Here is a 12,245-nt window from a genome sequence, read left to right on the forward strand (position 1 = left end):
ATCTCAGGGAAGACACAGGAACCAGTGGTTGCCCCTTGGGACAGGTGAGTGGCTGGAGACAGGGCTGGGAAGGAGACATACGTTCCCTTTCATGCTGTTAGAATTGAACTATGTGTATTATCATAAGCTTGTTTATTTAGAAAAATTCCAGGATTCAGACTATTTTTCCATGGAGGCATTGTTCCATTAGATGAGAGGAAGGACTTTTTATTATTTTTTAAAGAGTTTTTATTGATTATTTTTTCTTTTTAGAGAGAAAGAAAGGCGGAGAAACATTGATGTGAGAGCAAAAGATGGGGTGGCTGCCTCCTGAAGACAACCTATCAGGGATCAAGCCAAAACCTGGGCATGTGCCCTGACCAGGAATCGAACCGGCAGCCTTTCAGTGCACGGGATGATGCCCAACCGAGCCACACTGGCCAGCCAGGGCGAGAGGAAGGACTTTTTAGAGGATGGTGGAGAGCTTAAAAGGTGCTGGCAGTTGACTCTGCTAACACTTCCCAGCAGGAGCTGAGAGTGAGAGGAGGACTATCTCTTGGAGAAGCCTGTGGGGAAATGATGGGATCAAGGGCACAGTCCCAGCCTCTTGGTGTGGTTCCCCTGCCCCCGAAGCTTCCCTCCCAAGATCTAATTGAAAAGTCCTGCCTGCTCTCTAACCTGAATTCCTCTTGACAGACATATTCATTCCCTTTTATCACTGCTAAGGGAGGAAGCAGGGGGAGGGGTGGGCGGTGGCACAGGGGTGCTCTCTTTGTGGTCTGTTCCAACCCAGTAGGACATATCTGAGGAAGGGACACTTCATGGAGGAGACCGAGGCCCACCCACCCAGTGACCCCCCACACAGGCACTCTGGGGGAGCAGCCCACCTCCCCTATTCTCTTGGTTCTTGGGATGATATTGAGGGGCCTCCTTGGCTGGGAGCTTCAGCCCATTGCTCTGAGTTGGGCCTGACCAGACCCTGGGTGTTCCCAGGACCCCTGGGTGGCTGCTCCCCCCACCCCCTGCCCCACCATGGAGTTCTGTCTTAGTGAGGCCTCCTCCTCCTGTTGCAGTGGTGGCTTCTAGCATTGGTCTCCTAGAGGGAGCCCAGGACTGCCCTCCTTTCATTCATCCCTCCCCCCCAAAACCTGTACAGGGACATCCACTGCCACTAGGGCTGCTTGTTCAGGAGTCAGGAGTCTTTATTAGACGGGAGGTGGGACTTCCATCTCAGAGGATCTCAGCTCAGACGACACAGGAGGAACCGGGATGGGATGGGACAGGAGCAAGGGCGAAGCCAAGTGTTATCCCAGGGGCTCCGGGTGCAGTGGGCTGTGCGGGCTGGAGGCTGGGGCCTCCCACTTCCACCCCCCTCAAAGGCTTCTTGGAGGAGGCAATCAACTTAGTAGAATTTAGCCTCATCTTTCAGTCAATCCAGGAAGGCTTCTTAGAGGAAACCCAGGCCAACTGGTGAAGCAGGTTCTCCTTTTTGGTCTGAAAAGAAAAAAAATGTCAAGAGTGAAAAGGGTTCTGTTTGGATGGAGACCTTAGCAGGAGGCAGAGGACAAACTTCCACGGAGTGTCCAGTGGCCCTGAAAAGGCTTCTCCTCCATCAGGGGAGGGTCCCCTGGCAAAGGGGCCACCATGGCAGTGGCTGACTCTAGGCACCTCTTTTAGGGGCTCTACCCAGGGCCATGGGGCAGAGGAGCTGCCAGGGTGGAGACTCAGATGCCAAGCAGGTGAGAGACTAGGCGGAGGCCGGCAGCCTTGCTTCAGGAAGGCAGGGAGCATGGCCTGGGACCAACCTGGGAGGATTTGGGTGACTCCACAGCCCCTGTGGCGTCTTCCCCAGCCCTGTCTTCAGCCTGCAAGCAATGTTTTAGCATCCCTCAGACTTCAGCCCTGCACCTAAGAAGCAGGCCTCATTCCTCCCTGAGAACTTGTGAAGTCTGTCCCAGCCGCGCCCCCCCCCCCCCCCCACCGGCCTTGCTCCCCTCCTGGCTCCTCATGCCTGTCTGCTCCTCTCTCCGCATCCCTCCCTCTGTGTTTGGAGTAGCTCTCCTGGAAGTCAGCACAGGAAGGGAGGGAGACAGCATATGCTTTGGGATCCACAAAGCCCCTTGAAGCCCAGCCCAACTTGCTGGTCCTGCGATCTGAGCAGCATGTCTTTCTTGGGGCTTTGATCCGCCTTTGTAAAGTGGGGACGATATCGCCCAGTTTTCAGGACTTTTGAAAGATGAACCGAGATGGCAGCTAAGAAAGGGCTTACACAGGCAAGTAGGTGCCTGGTCAAGGCCAGTTCCTTCCTTCCTGGGGTGTGGGGAGCTGTGCCCGGGAAAGGGTCCAATGAGGGGCTGCACAGAAACCAGGAGTCCGACGCACAGCTGTGGGGGTCAGTCCTTTCCTGCCCCATCTGGGGTTGGAAGCCAGCAGCTTGGAGGCCCCACAGTTCACGTCTTCAAGGGCTTTAAAACCTGAGGAGAGAGTTTCAGAAAGAGGAGGGAATCTGAGCCATGCCTGACACCGCCCCCTCGGATCCCATCCGTGTCACCTTCCTCCTCCCCAGACTCTCAGGCTTTCCAAACTTACTTCCCTCCTCCCTGCTTCACCTTCTCCTTCCCTCCCCAGGTCCCTAACCTTGACCTTGACCATACTCTGGAGGGGTGGGGATGGGAGGTCTGCCTCACCCATGATATTGGAAACTCCCCAGAGGTGAGGACTTGGTCTTCCTCAAACCTGGGCTCCTTGAGGCCTGTACCCCTGACTCCTCCTGGCCCTTTCTGGGCCGGGGCTAGCTCCCAGAGGCCCCAGGGAGCCAGCTGATCCTCAGTGCCCCAACTAAGTCCGTCTGCCTCTCCCTCCACAGCTCCCTTCCCCATTCCTTACTCCAGATTCTTGGGCTGCCTGGGAGCCCTCCCAGCACCAGGTTGGCTGGACTGGGGGGAACAGCAAAGAGACTGGTGCCTGTCAGGCCTGGGAAAGGGTGGTGGATGAAGCTCTACGAAGGCCCTCCCACCCCCCACCCCCGATGGAGGAGGAGGAGTCCAGATGGAACAGTTTCCACCTGTTCCACCCGCCCAGCCCCAGACTGAGCCAGCATCTCCTAGCAACAGTACGGAGCAGGGGTCTGGGAAGAAGGTGGGAGCTGGGGAAGTGGGGTGGGGAACAATGATACCATAAATTATCCCCAGCCCCTCCCTGCCAGCCCACTCCTCCTCGGTTGAGAATGGCCTTTTTCTCCCCACCTGCTCCTCCTCCCGGATTCCCTCAGCAAAGCTGGCCCTGCTCAGTCCATTGCAGATGCCCTTCAGGCCAAGGTGACCACTCTCTACTTTCTGCTGGAGTCCAGAGGCGGGGGGGGGGGCAAACTCTCACCATCCCAGGATCTCCCAGGGGCCCCGTGGGAACCTACCAATGGCGAGAAACGGAGTGTGCCTTCCCAAGGCCCCCACACCCCCGAACCTGGGGAGACTATCACTTTCCCAGGGCCTCTGGCTCTTGCTTCTTTGGGTGAAGATGGGGGCAAAGAAGGGAAATTTCCAAGGATTTGGTGACACAAACGCTCCTTCTCTACACAAAGGTTTTAGACTTGGGGCCCCCAAGTCTTTAAGGGGCACTTGGACCTCTCACCAAGCTAGCCAGATCTCAGTTTCCCTATCCCAACATCTGGGGCCCAGGAGGCCCAAACAAGTGACTGAAGCTGGGTGGCAGTTTCTTCCTTACCTTTCAAATCAGTCAGGTCAAGCCAAGGGTCAAGGAACTGGTGCATCGGCAGTACGGATCTTGGTTAGACATTGGGAAGGACTTCCCAAGATAGAAATAAGCAAGATCATAGAATTTCCTGGTTGGAAAGAGGAAAAGTCTGTCATAGAAACAGGAAGTTGGGTAGGAACCTCTTAAATTTTACCTCCTCATTGCTTTCCTAGCCATACTAAATAACACATTGGGAATATTTAGCACAGAACCTGACATATAGGAAGCCTCCATTTGGGCTATTTTTAAGAAATCATATATTAACATGGATTCTTACTGGATAAATATCAGGAGGAAGGGCTCCATCCCTGAAGACCTATCTCCCCTCCTCCAGGAACCTATGGGAAAATCCAGATATGAGGTAGTGCCCTGAGTATACCATGGCAGCCAATTGCCATGGCAACAGCAGGAGTCTGGTTGGTTGCAGGGCAGCGTGGGGAAGCCAGCTGGTGCCAGATGGATGAACCCAGCAGAAGGTAGCCCCAGCCGGGTGAAGCTCATGTCCCCTGTGCCCAGGGCTCCCCTCCATATGCCAGCCTCCGCCTGCTCCTTCCCTCCAGAACGAAAGGCCCCACTGCTATCTGTGGGGGATGATGCCAAAACCAGTCCTCCTCCCAGCTCTTGGCTTGTGCAAGGAATGACTGCTTAGAGACAAAAGCCCCCTCCTGCGTGAAGTCTCCCTGGACCACGGGCTGAGGGATCTAACTGTTCTGAATTTAGCTCACTCCTGACAATGCTGAGGAACCACAAGATCAGGGACTTGTGAGGGTCCTAAGTGGCAAGGCTTGGAGACACCCTGTTGCACACATTCAGTGGAGGCCACAGAGTCTGGTCTGCTCCCTCTGGTGAGCTGAGATATGGGCTGCAGGGAGGGAGCAGAGCAGGTTAGGGCAATGGGGGAACTGAGCTTCACTGCCCGTCCCCTCCCAGGACTGCTGGACAGTCTTCACACGGGGCCAGGGGGAGTCCTTCCTGCGGATGAAAGAAGCTGTGGTCAAGGAGTCTACCACCCGGTTGTTACAAATGTGCCTCCCAAACCAGGCTCAGCAAGATGCTCACCCGCTTGAGCACTCCAGCCAGTCCAGTGCCCTTCGCCACGAGCTGCACCCAGCGATCCATGCCCTCATTTCCAAACCCTGGAAGCCTTCCCTGATGGTCCTCACCTACCTGCCGTGGCCCCTCTGCATTTAAAATCAACACTAGACACCTGCACACAGCCTTACAAAACCCTCATTCAATCCTCCCCGTCTGGCCCTCAGAACTGTGGAACTAAGTTAGGGACATCAGGTGACTTGTCTAAGGTACCCGCTAGTAATGGAGAGCCAGAATGTGGATCCCGACCAGCCTGTCTGATTTGAGTCAAAAAGCAAAACCTCCTTGCCCTGGCTGGTGTGGCTCAGTTGATTGGAGCATTGTCCCGTGCATCAAAGGGTTGCAGGTTCGATTCCCGGTCAGGGCACATGCCCAAGTTTCAGGTTTGATCCCTGGTTGGGGCACCTGTAGGACAGTTCAGATTAGCAATCAGTGACACAGGCTGCAAGGGGAAAGCCTCTTTGGGGAGGACAAGATTGGGTGTGGAAACTGAGGTGGCCTGGGGAGTCTTTTTGTGTGTGTTTTTAATCCTCACCTGAGGATATGGAGAGAGAGAGAGAGAGAGAGAGAGAGAGAGAGAGACAGAAACATAGATTGGTTGCTTCTTGCAAGCAACCCGACCAGGGATCAAACCTGAAACCTTTCAGTATACAGGATGATGCTCCCACCAACCGAGCCACCGGCCAGGGCCGGGGACTCCTTTTTAGCTCTGGTCAATCTTGCCTTTCCACCCTCCCATACGCCCTCCCTGGAGGGGGAGCCCTGCACAGGAGGAGGAGGGCACTGAAACAGTCCCTATGTTGGGAAGATGAGAGACTCAGAGTGGAGTCAGCCTCAGAGCATGTGTGGGCCGGGGGAGAGACGGGCAGGACTGGGAGTTTCAACTGGCAAGAGAGGGGAAGGGGGGGCGGGACTCGTGGCTCTGACTGGAGCATGAACAGGAGCCTGTCTGGGAATGACTCCACTGCGCCTGTGAGACCATGGCCAGGTCTCAGGTTCTTTGTCCTTCCTGGACCCCGTTAAAGCTTGAGGCCACCCCTCAGGCCTTCCCTTCTCCAGCCCATTCCACCGCACCCCCAAAGGGCCCCCTGGGAGCTAAGCCCCCTCACCTGACAGGGCCACTCACAGAGAGGGCTTTGTGCAGAGGCTGGGCCTGGGGGAGGGGCAGCAGCCAGCATTCCCCGCCTACATTCCACCTCAGTGCCCAGCAACAGGCTGATCATCAGCTCCTCAGCTGTCCCAAGCCTCTCACTCCCTTTCTCTGGGAAGAATCCCCTCAGAGCCTTGGGCCAGCCCTGGATACCCCTTCCCCTTTCTGTACTCCCTCTTCCAGAAGTTTCCAGGACTGAAGCCTACTCCTCTGTTCTTCACTCCAGTCCCCAGCAGCCCATCCCCTGTCCTGACCTCAGGGCACTCACTGTGCTGGGGACCAATCTTGGCTTCTCCATATCTCTCCAGAGAGCTCCCCCAAGCCCGTGTGCATGTATGTGTGTGTGTGTGTGTGGTGGGGGGTGGGGGGTGGGATGATGATGGACATTCTAGTGCGGAAGAAGCAGAGACCTTTCCTGAAGCAGCTTCCAGGCGTCTCATATGTTCCTTCATTTGTCCTGAACTAGCTGAGAGCCAGTTAAGTGTCTGGTCGGGTGCTGGGCTCAGTGGGCAGCTAGATGGGGTGTCCTCGCCCCTCCTGGGAGTGGTTATAGGCTGTTTCCCAGCCACACCCTGCACCCAGCATCTCTGAGTATGTCAGCTAATTTCCCAGCACCCCCATCAAGTCCAGCCCTCCTGGTGGAGCACGTAGGCTCTTAACTACATTTGTGCCGCCATCTCCTACCTCCTCCTAGCCCAGGCTCCCTTTGCTGGACACTCTAGTTCCCTAACATCCCAGGCTCTCCCCTACCTCCTTGCTTTCAAGTATACTCTCTATTCTCCACCACCCACTTCCTCAAACTCCTTAGACTGACACCTCCCTTACCCTCTATCTCCTTTATCTTCTATCACTCATCTTTTGCCCCCTCAGCTGAAGTGATCAAAGCGAACTGCCAGTGAGAAGAGAGGAGGAGAAAATCCTCACAGCTGAACCTTGGGGAGCCCTTTTGGCTGGAGAGTTGGCAGGAATGATGGCTGAAGTGATCGAAGTGAATTGACAGTGAGAAGAGAGGAGGAGAAAATCCTCATAGCTGAACCTTGGGGAGCCCTTTTGGCTGGAGAGTTGGTTGACCGGGAGGACTGGAGGAATAGAACCCAGAAAGAATAATCAGGGACATAAGAGAAGAACCAAAGGCCAAAGGAGAAGACCGACTAGAGTTCACCAGGCCTGAGCACGGGCTGGTGGCCCAGCTGAGGAGGCTGTGAGTGGCCCAGAAGGCGCAGTTTCACCAGAGTCATGAAGATGGAAGCCAGGCTGCTGGGCCGAGGAGGGGAGACTTGGAGCTTCACTTCAAGGACACAGCGGCCTTCACAGGCCCCAGAGAGACCCTCAAACTGGCAAGTGATCCTGCCTGTCCCACAGGAGGGTAACTCTCCTCCTGCTGCTGATGCCTCATTCTGATTCCTCCAGTGCTTTTTACACGACCCATGGTCCTCCCGAGGGGTGTCTGGAACTAGACCCAGTGGAGAGGCCTCTCTCCCACCCTGTTCCTTCCTGTGTGAGGCTCCCATCTCTTCTGGGGCTGCCATGCCTCATCTCTCCCTCCTTCCGTCTCTCCCAGCCTCTCTCCCCAATTCCACTCACAGGAAGACTCAACGTTCCTGATCAAGCAGGAAGTCCTTCGTATAATCTCACCTCCCTCGTGTCCACCATCCAGGGCTGGCTCTCGGCCTGCACCTGCCAGGGAGGCCGGTTCCCAGGCGCCAGTCACCTAAGATGGCGGCCTCCCTCTGCTTCCGTTCCCACAGCCTCGCCTCCTACCCCTGCCTCTTTCTTTCTGAAGCCTGAGCCCAACAAGGTGGGGGGCCAGGCTGGGGAGCCAAGACCGGAGGAAGCGAGACAAAAAAGGACAGAAAAGCCGGCCCCTTGGCATCTCTCGGACATTTGAGTCCAGCCTGGGAGGGAGGGCAGAAGGGAAGAAAGAAAGTAGTGTGAGTTTTTATTTCTGTCTTCTTCCTGCCACTTCCCCCCACTCCACACACACTTTGATGAAAACAAAATCTCTCCCCTTTTCTCTCCTTCACCCTCCTCCCCCTTTTTCCTGGCTCCTACCACAAGCCTCCTGGAATGCAAATGAGTTGTATTATGCAAATCTATGCAAATAAGGCTTAACGAGCGGAAGGAGGGGGCAGAATGCCTAATGAGTGATGGCGGAAAGGTGCAGATGGAAGATGGCAGAAATGACCCCCTCCTCTTTGTTCCCACAGCCTGGAGGCTTGCTGGGGTAGTGGGGTATCCGCCCTCCCTTCTGGCTGAGAATAGGCCAAGGCCCCATTGCTTCAGCTGAGAAGGCCTGGGATGGCCTTGGCTGTAGGTAAGGGACCGGAGAGCTTGCGGGGAGAGAGGGTTCAGTACAAAGGATGCCTGCTCACTTGCACAGCTTTGCCCAGAGACTCTGACATGCCAGCTTCCCACCCTTCAGCTCCAGGTGCTGAAAAGAGGTGATGCTTATGCACATCATGGCTGTGCATCAGAAAGAGGATTCCCAAGGGAAGATTCCCAACCAGACCCAGGTTCTTCCTGGGAGTGGGGGGTAAAAGCTGTCTCTCTTTGTGCTGTAGAAGGTGAGGGTTGGAGAGGTTGCCATAGCAACATAGCACGAAACACCCACCTCCCCAACATCCAGCCCCAGAGGACCTAGGAGTTGGGGGGGGATAATAGATTGACACCCCCTGGTGCCCCCACCACCTGGCACTGCCAGCCGGAGATGGCGCCATCAAATCCTAGAGAGAATGGCCCCTTTGTTTCTCGGTTCACGATGTTGGGGGAGCAGGCTGGAGCACACAGAAGGGCCTTTCCCAGGCCCTGTTCCAGTTTGCGTGACTCTTGCTGGCCTCTGGAGAATCCTGTGGCCATCCACTGGTCTTTGTGCCCTGGCAGATGGCTGCCACTGTGTCTTTTCTCTCATGGGCTTGCCAGCTACTGCTAGGTATGCCTTCCCCTGTGCTTCCCCCTCCAAGCCTCTCACACAGAGATGGTAGTCAGTTGTACCCCTTCCTGGCTTGTGTGGACATCTCATATGCCCAGATGTGCATCCTGTTCTTTTTTGTCAGGGGCAACCTGTGAACTCGCTCTAGCAGCTTTAGGACAGTTCCATCCAACTCAAGCAGGGAGACCCCCAAGGGAGGCATCAGACACAATAGGTGGGCCAGGCTGAATTCGGTAGCCTGCATTGGCAGGAGTTGGCATTTCCACTAACCAGCAGAGTTGGTCACACCTCTTCCATTCTCTGGGGATCTGTAAAATGAGGGATAGAGGACTGATGACATCTAAAGCTCAGTTTAGCTCTACCTGATCAGTTCACTCTATATCTTACAGGAACTTAGGTTAAATCCTTCCTGAAATCTAACTCTCATCCTTCTTACTGCTAGAGCAGTCCCTGCCACTCAGACTCCCCAACCTAGACAAACCCTACTTCCTGGAGATGGAATGCCAACTACCCTCAGCCTTTTCTTCTCCCTGAAACTCCAAAGCTGCCTGAAAACACATCCCACACATTAAAAAAGCTAGAGTCTCATATCTGCTCATGCAGACAGGACTCCCTCCTAACCCTCTCAACAGGGGTCAACCACAGCCATCTCACTCACCAGCCGGGAGCTGTCCGTGGTGCTGGAGGCGGCTCCGATGCACGAGTGGATGACAGAGGCTGGGAGGGTGGTGGGGCACCCATCCACCCCAGGTGAGAAGTTAAAAGGAGGGGAAAAAGCAGAAACACGGAAACAGTAAGGAAAGGAGTAAATGCATTCCTGAAAAAAGTTTCTCCTATCTGAAGATCTCCAGCTTGCCAATACTACTTTGGGAAGGAAGGGCACAAAAGTCATGGAAACTCTGAACCTCCCACCCCTCCATCCCTAATGACTAAAGCAGCGGTTCTCAACCTGTGGGTCGCGACCCCTTTGGCCGTCGAACGACCCTTTCACAGGGGTCGCCTAAGACCATCCTGCATATATTTACATTACGATTCATAACAGTAGCAACATTACAGTTATAAAGTAGCAACAAAAATAATTTTATGATTGGGTCACACCATGAGGAACTGTATTTAAAGGGCCAGAAGGTTGAGAACCACTGGACTAAAGTGTCCAGGATTATCTCGCTCCTCACTGGATCCTTTCTAGAAATTCACAAGGAGATGGAATCATAGTTTCTGCCCTTGGGGAAGAGTTCAGGTAGAAGTAATTGACAGGGTACAGACCTCGAAGCTCCATCCTAAATTCTAAGGCTCCTACAAGGAATTTACTAATAAATATGAGGAAGATACACAATCTGCCCAATAGTATAATAGATATCAGGAGCTTGAGAGGAAAGGTAGAGAAGATCGGAAACAGAAAGCACATGCACGTGTGTGCGTGTGTCTCACAGGCAGAAAGATAAGCCTACTAGTATATCAGTGGTTCTTAACCCTAGTTCACATTAGAAACACCGAGGGAGTTTTTATACAATACTGGGGCCTCAGCCTCATTCCCAGATACTCTGATTTCTCTGGTCTGGAGCTGAGCCCAAACATCAGTACTTTTAAAAAAGCTCCCCAGGTGATTTTAGTATGCAACCAAGTTGAGAATCACTGTCTTGGGAGAAAGCAGGGGTTAAGCCTGCTCTGGTGGAGGAAGAGGCAAAGCAAGGCCCCTGAAGAAGGAATGAACAGGGAAGAAGACAGGCACGTGACCCCTCTCCTAGGGCTCCCATTGGCCTGGAGACCAACTCAGGTGGTGGGCTTGTCTCTTCTGAGCTGTGAAAGCCCAAACCACTCCAAGGCAATGAGATGAACTGTCTCTCCACCCCAGTCCCTGAGTAGAGACAGGAATGGGTGCAATGAACATAAGGGCGTGCTGCTCCCCTTCACCCAGAAGGTCCCCAGGGAGGCAGTTGTGGAAGGTAAACAGCCACAATGGTCTCTTTCAGTGTCCAGATCCCAACCCTTCAGCCCAATTAGCAGACACAGCAAACAGCAATTCAGCTGCCTTCAGCTGCTGTCATAACAAATTCAGAGCAGCCTTAATGGGGGATTAGGGCAGGAGAAGGCGGGGTATCACTCTGAGTCCTGGCAGAGCCTGGGTGGCAAAGAAGGGTTCCCCTTTTCTCTCACCTCTCTCCTATGTCAATACGCACCCACTCACCTTTACCTGCCATAGCCCTACTCCTCATGCTCCTCAAAGCTCCAAGAATATTTTTATAGTTTTGTCTCTTCTTTCCCTCCAAAGACTTTAAATCATTAACCTAAAATCTCTTCTCTCCTAGGGAAGTTGGCATACCCTGCTTCTGGGTGAGAGAGTGCCACGCCTCCATCTCTGAGATCTCAACAGCAAAGGGAAGAGGTGGAAAGGCCAGCCTGTCCCCAGAACATCGGGCCGGGAAGGAGGTAAAGAAATAAGTATCAGCATTCCAACTCCCAACCCTTGGAAAGCGCAGACTCCAAGAAGGACTTGCAGATGGAGAATGGGGTGGGGGGCGGTGCTTCTCTGGTGGGTTACCAATTTGGGGAATTCAGTTGGGAGTCTCTACTTGGTTTGTTAACTATACCTACGACCTAACTGGTTCTTTAATTTAATAAACTGTGTTTTTAGTAACTCTAGGAGCTTAATGGAAAAACTTGGAATTGTCACTTACACATACCTTATCTCTCTATCTACACAAGTCAGTTTACCAATCACAGGTACTCTTACAGACAAGTGGTAAGATCCATTAAGGAGAAAAACACAATGGCCACTCTGCCATGTGGACTCCAGCCTCTTCCCTTAACAGGCTTCCCAAGGACTGTTGTTGATCCTCTGCCCGGGCTTCAGACATTGCCTACACAGGCCCTAGGAGTCCTTCCTTGACTCCCAAAGCTATAAAAGCAAAATAAACTTCCTCCAGTTTAAATGCTTTGAGCTCCTCAGTCAAGAATATGCCAAAGAGCTGTCCCCTTTGCATTCTGAGGTCAATCATAGGCTTTCAAAGAGTCGTCCCAAACTGTAGCCTTTAACCCTTCTGCTATGGAAGAATTACTCTCTACCCGTGGGCATCATAACATATTATAAGATCTTCCATATAGAATTCTCCATTTGCTCCATGTATCAGCCCAAGTATATATACTCTCATCCCCATTATACAAACATCCAGCTGAGGCTCAGCGATCTGTGTAAATCATGGATCCTGAAGACAGAATCTGGATTAGTCACATTTGCTATTTCTATTTCTGTCCCTCCTCAGGCTTGCTGATTGTGATGATTGTGGAAGGACGTTTCAACAAGGCCCTTTCAATGTCTAGAATTGGGGGGGGGGGGGGGGT

At 53.5% G+C, this 12,245-nt stretch overlaps 1 long non-coding RNA gene across 8 annotated transcripts in view; it reads right to left on the reverse strand.

Annotated features, from left to right (window-relative positions):
• Window positions 1-1,161: 1,161 nt before the first annotated feature.
• The window catches only part of LOC102242447, a 39,205-nt gene continuing 28,121 nt past the window's right edge, over window positions 1,162-12,245 (reverse strand). For 4 of the 8 annotated variants that reach the window (XR_001362381.1, XR_001362378.1, XR_001362379.1 and 1 more), the window contains 3 exons: window positions 3,703-3,820; window positions 2,249-2,453; window positions 1,162-1,473 (listed from right to left, as the gene is read on the reverse strand). This is a non-coding gene — a long non-coding RNA (uncharacterized LOC102242447). Of the gene's footprint in view, window positions 1,474-2,248; window positions 2,454-3,702; window positions 3,821-4,009; window positions 4,071-4,457; window positions 5,100-9,561; window positions 9,621-12,245 lie in introns of those variants that run through there. The other 4 variants (XR_001362380.1, XR_313677.2, XR_313681.2 and 1 more) reach the window with 4 other exon arrangements.

This window comes from Myotis brandtii, unplaced genomic scaffold (assembly GCF_000412655.1).
Source record: "Myotis brandtii unplaced genomic scaffold, ASM41265v1 scaffold250, whole genome shotgun sequence".
NCBI classification, from domain to species: domain Eukaryota; kingdom Metazoa; phylum Chordata; class Mammalia; order Chiroptera; family Vespertilionidae; genus Myotis; species Myotis brandtii.